The sequence below is a fragment of the Oenanthe melanoleuca genome, chromosome 5 (assembly GCF_029582105.1).
Source record: "Oenanthe melanoleuca isolate GR-GAL-2019-014 chromosome 5, OMel1.0, whole genome shotgun sequence".
In the NCBI taxonomy this organism is placed as follows: Eukaryota; Metazoa; Chordata; class Aves; order Passeriformes; family Muscicapidae; genus Oenanthe; species Oenanthe melanoleuca.
The window spans coordinates 36144325-36157076 of record NC_079339.1 but is presented as its reverse complement, the minus strand read 5'-3'; positions in this window follow the sequence as shown (position 1 = coordinate 36157076).

The following is a 12752-nucleotide window of genomic DNA, read 5'->3' as shown; positions in this document are numbered from 1 at the left end:
GGGTGACACATCCCAGAGCCATATACATATTTTATAGATCCATATATATATTTTAATGTGGCTCCAGCAGGGTCACCTCCTATGCAGACAGGTGCATGGCATCCTCTGCATGTTTGGTTTGGGAGGTCCCTGGCCAGGTGGTGCTGCTCAGGAGGCTCTGGCTGTGAGCTGGAAGCTGTTTTACACCATGACAGTGCTGGCACAGGTGAGGACTCCAGGCTTTGCTGGAGACCTGCATTGCAGCAGTCTGGTGAGGCCTCACCTGTCTCAGCACCTGTGGGAGGGCAGAAAGGCAGAAGGGCAGAAGGCAGCTGCCAGCCTCCTCCAGGCACTGTTTGCTTGCCAGGGACTGGAGTACTGAGTCTCACCTTGCTGGGCTGGGGGAGCCCAGGCTGACAAGATATTGCTTCCCAGGACCCTGAGATGTTCCTGCACCTGATGCCTTTGCCTCCCATGCTCTGCCTGTTTCCTGCCTGCCCTGCTGCCCAGTTCCCATTGTTCTACTTCTGGCTGCACAGACACTCAGACCTGGTTCCAGCTGACCTCAAGCTTATGCTCACTCAGCTCAAGTATCAGCAATATCAATTAATGGCCAGTGTTGATTTAGCACTTGGGTAAATTGGAAAGCTTGGGAAGTTCAGAAACCTTCCCTGCACAGTGCCCATGTCTGCACTGGAAATCAGCAGGTGGGTGTTGGGGCTGTGTGGTTGTCCTGGTGGCTATGACTGCAGTGCCAGAGCCAGGGTCCCTGTGTGCCTGACTGATCTGGTGCCTGTTCTGTCTTGCTGGGGTGGACCTGGGCTGGTGACACTCCTACAGACTATTGCAGCACAGGAGCCTCACCTGCAGTTGTGTGTGGACTGCTTTGCTACCCAGAATCTGCCTGTGACTGTGAGCAGAGACCCAGGAGCATCCCCATTCTCAGCACCACCCCATGGCCACTGAGTGACTTTGGGCTGCTTTTCCTGGCCCTTGATAGCCTTAGAGTGACATGTGAATGTAGAGAGGTGGCAGAACAGAGACCACAGACTGCAGGTATATGGACCCAATGTCAGTGAGCTTGCACATCCTTTAATTTAGAAATTATTGACATTAATGGTGTTGCTTGTCAGGTTTAGTGGGGTGTCCAGAGTGGAGCAGGTGGGGACACTGAGCAGCCTTTGCTGGAAGAATGAGTCAAACTTAAACTCCAAGAGTGAGCCATGGCATGATTTTTGCTTGTGAACCATGCAAGACTGCAGCTTGAATGCCCTTCAGTTGTTCACCTGCAGTCTTAAAATGTATTTGCAGTGGAGAAACCTGCACAGTGGTAGCCATCTAACTTGTCTTTCCTGAGAAACTGGTGCTCTACAAGCAGCTGGTCAACATTTTCTGTCATGGTTCTGGTTGCACATTGAAAAAAAATTATCTTCTGCCAGTATTTAAGATGAAATTGCTGTACAGGGCTTCTCAGTGATGCCTGAGGAATGTGAAATTTTCCTATTAGAAATGTCTCAGGACATAAAACAACATAATCTTGAAAATAATTTAGTATGAGTCCTGGACAGAAAGTATTACCAAAGCCATTCAAACCTTTTATTTTTATCCTCTGCAGTAATTAATTGCACATATCAGAGCCTACACTTGTCCTTTTAAGTATCAGAAGAAAGATTATAAGAAAAGTTCAATAAATCAAACATGGAAGTGTTGCCACCAAGTGGTACAATCTGTATTAGGCAATGGCTCTTAACTTCTAGATAGATCACAGCAACACATCTGAGATGCCCTGATGTTTTATTAAAATATTCCTTTTTGATTTGTTTACCTATCTTTTTTTTTTGTGTGTGTCTGTGTGTGATTTATTTTACTTCCCATGATGTTAAATGATGATGCTTGCACCCATCTCCATGGAGTCACAGAATGTATGACATGCCTCTTTCAGCTTCTTCTGGAGCTGCAGGCAGTGGAGAGGAAATACAAAGAGTCTTCTGGATGTATGGGACTGTTCTGGCAGTCTTTGCTGCAGCCCCCTGTCCTTTTGGGATGTGGCAAATCCCTCCCTCCTCAGCCTCACATGTTAGCAGAGAGAATGTGTCCCCCAGGTCTTGAAGACTGGCTGAGGAATTTCCCAGCCTGCCCCTGACATTTCTGGTGCAACCCATCTTGAGGAACTTGGGCACTTTTGAAATCATCTGCAGATTTATGATTTTTAAATGATGCTTATGTGTGTGCTGAGATGTTTTGTTTTTCATTTCAGCTAAGGTATTAAATATGTTGTACTTTAGCCACATCATTACTGTGCAGATAATGGCAAATGCTTCCCTGATGTTTGTAAAGCCTATATTACTGAAAAAAAAAAAAAAAAAAAATAAACAAAAGAAACCTTTTTTCACCCTGGAAACGAGGCTGAAGTGCTTCTTTGTTATTTATGTTGTGAGGCACACTTTTTTCTTGAGAGATGTCTCTCCCATAGGAGCAGGGCTCCCCAGAGCCACTGGGGACACAAGGCAGCAAAAGGCAGCAATGGGGTGATGCAGAGACTTGTGCCCATGCACAGACAGATCCCATCTCTGGACAGGCACATTTCAACCCCAGCAGGTGCCAGGGGTGGTCTGCAGGTCTCGTTCCCTTCTGCTCCCTGTGCAATGTGGCCTCTGGCACCAGCTGAAAGGTCCTTTCTGCTGCTGGGTGGGAAGCTGAGGGTGCTGCAGGAGTGGGGAGAGCTGAAAGTTGTGCTGGGACCTCATGTAGATAGTGGTGAGAGTGCTTGATTGGCTGCTTGGATTAGTCAAACATCTGGATTGGAGCCCAACAGAAAAAAATTAGGTAAAAAATGCTTTTTTCAAAGCTGGCATCTTTTGTCATTTTTTTTTCCTCAACAGCCTCTATCTTTCTCTCTGTCATGTGTTTCTTAGATTGCAAACCTGAATAACTCCTATTTTTTTTTTAAACATTGCCAGTGCTGCCACTATTATCTTCAGACCAAGCAAATTATAGCAAAAGGCAGAATCAGTCACCAAGCTCCTTTTATCCCAGCTGTAGTCTTCATTAACTACAAATCACAGTAGAGGAGTTAAATTAATGCAGCTGATCCCCTGAAAAGAACCCCTAGAAGGGAACTGGTAAATGTGTGTTGTTGAAGCTGAACAGGAGAAAAGGCCTCCAAAAATCTTGCTGCATGATTTCCAAAGCTCTTACAAATGTGAGCACATGTCAATTTTATTTTTTGACAAAGCAAAGAGAATTAAAATAAAGGCAAAGGATGATGTTAACCTCAATAACACCTAGTATTTTTAGCCAGGGGGAAAGGATTAAAATTAGGATCATATCTATATAAAATATGTCCTAACAGGAGCAGGGCCAGCTAAAATGGCTTATATTTTAGTCTGGTATGCAGAGTAAGTTTAACATGATCATTTTTGAATAGCTTATTATTTTCCAATGTGATGTCTCTTTTTTAGACATCACAATTGCATATCATTTTTTTACTTCTTGTTTTTACTACTGCTCCTTTAATAAATGATTAATAGAGATAAATAAGCAGACAATTTAATATAATAAATTCACTAACAGATGAAGTAATTATTTTGGAAAATGTTATAACAAAATTAGGTTTTCTTTCTTTGCCTGTGATGTTTTGCAGATGGAAGTGGCCAAATCTTAAGACGGAGTTTGTACATGGCTAAATCTGTTACCTGTCTGTCACACCTATGTTTGTAAACAAAATATATACTTTTATTCCCCTCTCTTGAATTATTTCTCTTACTGAAGAGAGAAACATAAATAGAAACTGTCATAAAACCATGTAAAAATGAGACACAAATGAATCACTGGACAATTGTAGCTTCAACCATAATTCTGTTCATCAACGAAGAGTAGTTTTAAGCAAGGTACTTGACAACTGTACAACTATTTAGAACCATCTTATTTTTATTAACATTTTAAGAAGTCCAGGAAGCTTTCTAGTTGTTTCTACTTTTGCTTATGGTATAGATACAGTGCCTGTACTGCAGTTGCTAAATTTCTAGTGAATCTCTGTATCTTGTTGAAAAAAATAGAAACAAAACAAAATAAAGGAAAACCAAAAAGCTCAAGAATATTTTTTTGAGGAGAGTGTGCATATTTTGGTGATCAAAATGGTAGGCTAAATATTGCAGAGCTATTGTGGGGTGACTACAAATTTGGAGGCAAATTGTCCAAACTAAAATGTCATGAGCAATAGGCAATGCACTAGCAGCAAAGACACTTTTTGATTTTTTCCAAGGCAGTGGGTGACAGATGTGGCACACAGCATGGCAAGGGCCAGGATCATCATCTCTGGACCCACCCCAGTCCTGCTGGTCCTGTGTGCATCTGGAAGCAGATGCTCTGGATCCATCAGGGACGAGGGGGCAGTGATTGGGTTTGCAGCTACTGGCTGAACTGGGTACATGGTCTTCCAGACTAACCTTTCCTGGTATCTGGAGGTCAAAGAATCAGAATCATTTGAGTTGGAAAAGATCTCTAAGGTCACCAATCAGCACCACTATGTTTGCCACTAAGCCATATCTGTGGCTTGCTTGTCTTACTGGACTGCAAATGAGGATTAAACTTGATAATGACCTTTGAAGGGCAGCAAAGAGAAAGAGTTTCTGGCCCTGAATGTTCCAATTTCTTTGTTTTGCAGCTGTTTTTGAAAGAAGGGGGAAAATTATCATGGGGCATTAAAGCTAAAATACCTAAACTTTCTTTCTTTTTGGTGTGTAAGAAGAGTCTTAAGCATTTAAGTAATTGAGCTGTATGCCTAATCCTTTAGCACTCAACTTTAAATTAGGTAAAAGTATATGAAAGGATTATAAAATAATTGTTGTATTAGAACTACAGTGCATGAGTGTCAACACAAAAGACCTTTCCAGACACACTACTCCTGCACACTCAGTGAACAGGTACTTTGGAAAGTCCTGTTTCCATCCGTGTGGTTTCAGCACTGTGGCACCTTGTCCTGCCACATCCCCAGGGTAACACAGCAGGAAGGGATGCTGTCACACAGAGCTGCTGCAAGTTCCCAAAGGTATCTCAAGCACTTGTACTTAGAGGAAGCAACAGGTGACAGGGACAGGACAGGAGGGAATGGCTGAAGCTGTGTCAGGGGAGGGTTAGGTGGGATTTTAGGAAAAAGGTTCATCACCCAGAGGGTGATTGAGCACTGGGACAGGCTCCTCAGGAAAGTGGTCACAGCAGGATGTCTAGCAGAGTTTGAGAAGACTTGGACAATGCTCTCTGGCTCATGGTGTGAGTCTTGGGGATGGTTCTGTGCAGGACCCAATGATCCTTGTGGGTCCCTTCCAGCTCAGCACATTCTGTGATTCTGTGACATCCTTACATTGCCGAGCTTTTTTTATTTATGTACTTATGTATGTACATATTTCTTTATTTATTATTTCCTATTAATTTCTTTAGAGAATATGCCATTTTGAAGACCCCTACCCCGAGTTTTTGTTTTTCTTACTTTCTCTACTATCTCTCTGTGCCGTGATCTAAGAAACATCTTTGGGGTTTGTTACTAATTAACTGTGTTAATGGTGTCACACGGCTGCTTCTCCAGAAATAGCTACTGGCACCAGCAGAACTTGTAATTTTCCAGATGCAATGTTTCCTCACTTTGTGTGGAAAAACCCCAGGAAAACAAAACAGCACCTGTGAAGAACAAATATAACTGCAGTTCACTGTAGCCTTTCAGTGCAGAGTCACAAAATCCTTCCTAGACCACACATAAGGCTCTGTGAAAACTGAGGCATTTCCACTCACAATGTGCCACTGCTGCCATAGCTGGATTTTTTTTTTCCTCCCTGCCCACCTCCCTGCTAGCCCACATCCAGGGGTGCAGGGCTGTGGGGCACCCAGAGGTGTGGCTCTGGTCTGGGCAGTGGAATGGGGGCCATTGATGCTGCCTACATATATGAATCTGTGTTTTCCCTCTGAGATCATTTTGACATTGCAGAGACTATGAATAGAACACCCAAGGCAGAAAAGTACAGGAAGGAAGAGTAAACATCTAATAAATTATATCTTAAAAGGATCTGAGTAGAGGGAGGAAAAATGTACCTCCAACAACAGGAAAGTTTAAAAGAAGCTTATACTGAATAATATAAATTCACATGAGAAAAAGGTCTTTACTTCTCTCAGTGTGGGAAGACACAAAGGTTTCAGTGCTTTATGCTTAAGTAGGGAAAAGGTCAAGAATCCTTTTGCCATACTGTGGTTAAAAAAATCATGCTGTTAAAATTGTATTACATGGGACTCCTGATTTCTTGTAGCCACAGATTTAAGAGCAATTGCTTCTCATTTAGCTTGTCCAAAGCTTTGTCCAGCAAGAACCTGGCATTGCAGTAGGCAAAAAATATTGTGTAACTTACAACAAAATGCATCAATCTCATCCCTGCTGCTGCCCTGTTGCTTTGCACATGGTCTGTGAGAGAAAGCTGCTTGTCTCTTGGTTTTACTGGTGGGCTGTGGAGAAAGGGACCTGCATTTGAATGGAAGGTGCTGTAACATGAAGGTGCCATAGCAAAATTGTGTTTTCCAGCCTCCAGCCTAGCTCTGCAAAACTCTCCTTCTTCCCTTTCTAGTAAACACGATGAAAAAAGACATGCCATATAAATTTGCATGCACACAGAGTGAGGGATCATGCCGTTTTTACAGACAAATTTGAAGATGAATTAGTCTTTGAGATACTGTCTGTTTAAGGATTATGTTGTTAATAACCTAAATTTGACACAGATTTTTTCCCCCTTCCAGTCACTACCTCTCTGAAAAGTCTCTCTCATGAAGCAGTGTCATTAATAGCTTCCTGTAAGGTTTCTTTTAGAAGTGGCAGAAAGGTAAATAAAAATGAATTAATACAGCGTTTTGGGTTTGTAGGCAAAATATGCAAATATCTCACTGACAAAGCCTTAGTAGCATTAAAGGCTTTCAGATCCTATCCTCAGAGGCTCTGCTTGTGGAATCAGAAGCCTTTAGGCAACCTTTAACTTAGTTTACATGTAATACATTCTCTTTTTCCCTCTCTCATTCCCTGTGTAATGTCCTCTCGGACCAATTCTCTCTGGTGCAGTTTCCAGCTTCACAGTTCATGAATTATATTTGCAATCAATAAATAAACCCATTATCAAGTTTTGTATTCTCATCATATATTGTCATTTCTCATAAACCATTTCACTGTATGGGTCAGCTCCACTCAGCACATGCCACTCACCTTTACAGCTCAGCAGAGGGCTGTCAGGTGTATGGATGGGATGTGTTTGAAGATCTAATCAGATTTCAGTTGTAATGAACAATTATGAATAAGACTGTGCTACCATTCATCATTATTATCATTATTTTTAACACTATTGTACTGTTTTGAGTTAGTGATCAGCACTTAAATGCTCTTTGAGCCCTGGTCTGGGACACATTCTTACAGTCTGGAGCAAAGGTTCCCAGACCCACCCATATCATCAAGGAAAGTGTTAGTTCTGACATATAACATCACAGCATTTATCAGCTGCTTGAGAGAACTGAAGAAAAGCTTCTTGCATGCCCCTTACAAGGCTGTAGAGTTCCCAGTGTGGCAAAGTATAAAGTAAATAATTTTGGAGCCAGTGACCCACTGTGATGAACCCCTCCTGATAGCTTGTGCAGATTTCTTTGGGCATGGCATGAAAGGGCAAGCCATCTTTGTGGTGGCCAGGCCCTTGGACAGTTACTGACTCATGCCTTGAATTTTATCTGTCAGCCCAGACAGAGTGTTAAATGTTGGTGCCACATGCAGTTATCAAGTGATAATATTACAAGGTCAACTGACAAATAATATTCTAACAAAGACTCCAGATTGCCTACTTTTCTAACCTCTGACAGTGTGGCATCTTGTACACAAATGAAAAAATGAGAAGGAAGTTGGAAGCAGCTAAGTGCACTCTCATAAGCACAGGAAAATCCAGCAGAACTTTTAACTTATCCTTGTAACATGACCATCACTGCTCGGGGATATTAGAAGTGATATTATTACTACCACATTACTACTGACACTGATACAGCTGCTAACAGCAGCAGCATCCTTACTCAGCACTGCTAAGTAGTACCACAACACACTTTTAGGGAATTACAAGTAATTGGTTTTTTAGATTCATTTATTTATCACTCCCTTGAATGTTTTATTGTCCTCTGGACCTGACCAAAATAGATGGGGAGAAGATATTTTGAGCCAACACAAGAATCTCTCAAAGTAGGCACTTTGGATTTCCCACTTTTTAGGGGGGTGTGTCACCTACAGAGAGGTATCTTTCCCTCTGTATTCTCTGTAAGAAAGGAAAGTTAATGGTCAAAGCAAAGGTCTAGAATATTGCAGTGGTTTAATTCAGCTTCAAAAAGACTCCTCTTGTCTGCATTGGAACATGAACTTAAGTACTGGAAATAAATGCATGACTTGGTGACCAAGTCTGTGTCTCATTGCAGTGTCCTGTAGCTGAAGTGGTGCATATTTGAGGTAATCCACATCTCAGCCTTTAAAGCAATGGAAGAGTTCTTGAGCTTTGTTTCCTTCTTTTTAAACTTACCAATAAGCCAATGTTGAAGTTAATATTTACGAAGTTTGGGAAAATTGCTTTCAGGGTATGATTTCTGGTAATATGAATTTTCATATTCTAAGCAACTTGATTTTAACTTTAGTGACCCTAACTGTATGTAGAAATTTTGTGCTGTGGCCAGTGTATCCCTGACCCTGCAGCCAGGAATGATGTGTGCAAGGCAGGACTGGGTGCAGTTCATGTTTTGTGCTGCCCTGCTGTGACTCTGCCACTCAGGGCTCAGGCTGTCTGGCTAGTGTGAGTCCTGCTTATCAGGGGAGCCAGAGCACTCCTGGAGTATGGGGATGTTCGAGCTGTGATGCAAAGAAGAGAAGGCAGATGTCCTGCAGACACTTAATGATGAGGTTAAAGGAGGGCTCCTATCTCAAATGTCAGCTCCCACCCTCTGCTCTCATGGATGCTTTCTCTGAAGTGCACTGTGGATTCCTGTAAGTACAACTCATCTGCTGCAGGGTAACATGGAGAAAACATAGTAATGAAAAGGCGCTTTTGATCCTTCACAAAACTTCACTATTTGCTCACATAAATGTGCCAGAAATCATAGGCAGAACCAAATTATTTTGCTTCTGTTTTCATTTACATTTTTGGTTCACTTTTTATTGTTCCTAATTTGTCTAAGATTTAACTCTACAAATTGTGCATATATAGACCAGACTTCTAACAGCTAACTTTGGTATATCAGCTATTCCCATCTCTCATCTCCACATGAAGCAACCTCAGGTTGCATTTATACAGCAGGCCCCCTTTGAGTCTGTGTCCTGATTTAATATCAATCTAATATAGATTGGTTAGAGGTAGTCAGCATGGATTTACAAAAAGGAGGTCATGCTTAACAATCTTGATTCATTTCTCTGAGGAAGTGACAATGAAAGTGGACAGCGATGAAGGAGGAGACATAATTTACTTGGACTTGAAAAGGCTCTTGATGCAGTGCCACATAACAGATTAATTTATAAGGTTAGCAAGTATGGGACTGATAGTAAAATACTCAATTGGATATAAAATTGGCTTGGTAACAAGGCCCATGGAATGGCAGTAATGGGAACAGATCATGCTGAGGAAGTGCTATGCACCCTGGGGTGTGTGTGTGAAGACATTCTAAAGATAATAAGGATGGGCAAAGCCAAAAACAAAGGTGGTGGAAAAAAGAGGAAAGTGTGGCCAAAAAGAACACATGAAGTCTACAGTCTCATGAGAAGCAAATGATCATGGCAACATGCAATCTGAAATTTCAGGTAATACTCAGTGAAGAAAATTGTCTAGGAACTGAAGGGGCCCAAGTCAGGAGCACAAGCTGCAGGTCTTGTAGCAAGGCAAAAGTATACAGAGCAGCAAGGACCTTTCCTTTTAAATAGGAGAGAGGGCAAAGATTACAGCTTTTTTGAGATGCCAATGAGCAATAAATGGGAGGCATGTTCTCAGAAACTCATCTTATCTTGAAAAGTCCAAGATCCCTTGGTCCTTACTATGAGGATGAATCATAGCATTTAGGTTGTGTTTTCAGCTCAAAGAAATCTTTGGAGAATCCTGTTTTTTTCCATTTTCTGTGATCAAAGGAGACTGGACTTCCTGAGATGCAGTAATTTTTTGTCACTACCCTGCAAGATACTACCTTACATGCTGTAATAAAGCAGACAACTGGGTAGAAGAAAGAAATGAAATACAGGAGGGTCAGCAGAGGATGCTAAGAGACCTCAGAAATTCACAGTACTGAAAAGAAACTGGAAATTAGTTTCAGTGAATACTCACCTCCTTACAGTGAAAACTTTCCCATCTCTTGGATGATGTTAAGAGGTCTGGGAAAGCTGTACTGGTGACACTGATGTGCCATCACTTAGTACTTCTGACAGTTCAAGAAAATACAGGCTTTGATGTCCAGCAGAGTTTCCACCATTGCTTTCATATAAATCCCCAGGCTGCCAGGCCCACTCCCACAGACCATGGGGGAGAAGGCAGAATTCTCAAGCCCAGCTATGCCTAAATCCCCACCTGTTTCAAAGGTAGGAATCTCTGGACGGATCAGACCATGCAGCTTGGGAAAACTGGGAAAGCTTTTTAATTAAACAAAAAAGGGCTGCTCCCTTAGAGTGTGACTGGAATGGTACAGGATTAGAAAGGAAACAATGCAGGGAACAATTAGCCTGAATGGACTGTGGTTCATGCTGTAGGCTGTGCTTTGTTTTTTGATTATGAGTATTGGCTCAAAACTTGGTCTAGGAGCCATTAAAGTCATTAGTCAAACTCTCATTGATTTGAGCAAGACCAAGACTTGACCCTTCGTGGCTGTTCAAAAGACAGAGATAAACTTTTAAATCAGTCAAGAGCGTAGACTCATTCTGCTGGGGTCATATGGTTAATACATCCTGTTCCTGTCCCTTCTGCTATAAATCTGTGAGTGCTTTTAAAGCAAGAGGAAAACATGATTCCTTTCCTTCTGCCAGAAAATATTATGTTCCCTTTTATGCCAAAAAAGAAAAACAAGGAGTCCTTCTGCTCAGGAAAACTTGTGAGGGGAAAGGTAATCTCAATATTTCTATGTCTCTAAAGTCAGTGAAAGGTAATTTGAGACCAAGTACTGGGCAATACAGTCTGCTGTCTGCAAAGCATTCAAACCATCTCCCACTGACATCTCATAAGCCTTTATTGGGTCTGATAATCTTTTTTTCCCAAGCATTAAGTCAGTACTCGTTGTTCTGTTGGTGTCTACCAAAAGATCCCTTATTTTCCACATTGCATCTAGTCTACACAGCTCCTACCAGTTGGGAAAAAGACTTATGGCTTCCTACAAATTTAATCAAATTCATAGTTATTGGCTTTATCTGCTTGGCTTCAGATCTGAGTCACTAAGCTCTCAGTATTTACTTCTAGAGTATGATACTTCTAGAAATGTGAAATATTATATGTGAAAAAAGTCTGAACTATGAGGTTTTGTTTTGCTGAAGCACCCACCTCATGGTGATTATAGAAATAAAAGCGATTCTTCCACTCTCTCTTGCTGACTTTAGGATTCTGAACAAAACTGTAGGGGGGAAAACCCAACCTGATTCAGGTCAATTAAAAGAGCTCTGAATCCTTGGCTTATCTCATGTGCTATTGCTTTCAAAAAGATCCTATTTGGCCCTGTTAGGGCCATGAAGATGATCAGAATTCTGGAGCATCTTTTCTACGAGGAGAGGCTGAGATATTTGGGGTTGTTCAACATGGAGAAGAGGAGGCTTCAGGGAGACCTCCTAGCAGCCTTCCAGTATACCATAAGGGGGTTTATAAAAAAGGAGGAAGAAGGACTTTTTATATACAGACAAATATAGACAGGACAAAGGACGATGGATTTAAAAAGAAAGAGGGCAGGTTTATATTAGATGCTAGGAAGAAATCCTTTTCTCAGAGAGTGGTGAATCACTGGAACAGGTTGCTCAAAGAAATTGTGGAAAACCCATCCCTTGAATTGTTGGCCTTAAGCAACCTGATCTAGGGGGTGGCATCCCTGCCCATGGCAAGGGGGTTGGAACTAAATCATCATTAAGGTTTCTTCCAATCCAAACCACTCTATGATTTGCTTAAAAATTTTGGATGTGATTTGATAGGTTTTATAAAAATAACTTCCAATTCTCACTTATGAAGAGATGAAAGAATAGGTGAGGGAGGAAGATGGGACCTTTATTATGCATATATACATAGGTACCACCCTGTCCAGTCTGAAAGCCCAGCTAGCCTTCATGGGTAGCACATCTGAATGTCTGTGTGCATGCATGTGCATGTTTTATAAAGGGTTTGATCTTACCTGAGCATCTGTGGCTCTGGTGACATCCCATTTGTTAACATTTCTGTAGGCTCTTCAGTAAACTCACTGGATAGATGACAGTTCATTAAATTAGTTGACAATGCATATCCAGTCTTCCCACCCTCCTCCCCCAGCCCTAAAATGAAAATAAAGAAATTACAATGGTAAGAAGGGAAAATACTATGCAAATAGCTCTGAGAGCACTGACACATTTAAACTAATGCATTTCCTAAAATCATAGCAATAAATGTGCTGTCAGGGGCATAGCAGATACTCCAGTGACACAAACACTGTGCAAAAGCACCAGTGCAAGCTGTCAGAGCTGATTATTTAAGTACTCCTGAAATATTTTTCTTTCATTGTAACTTCTCAGAGTCATGAAGCTTCAA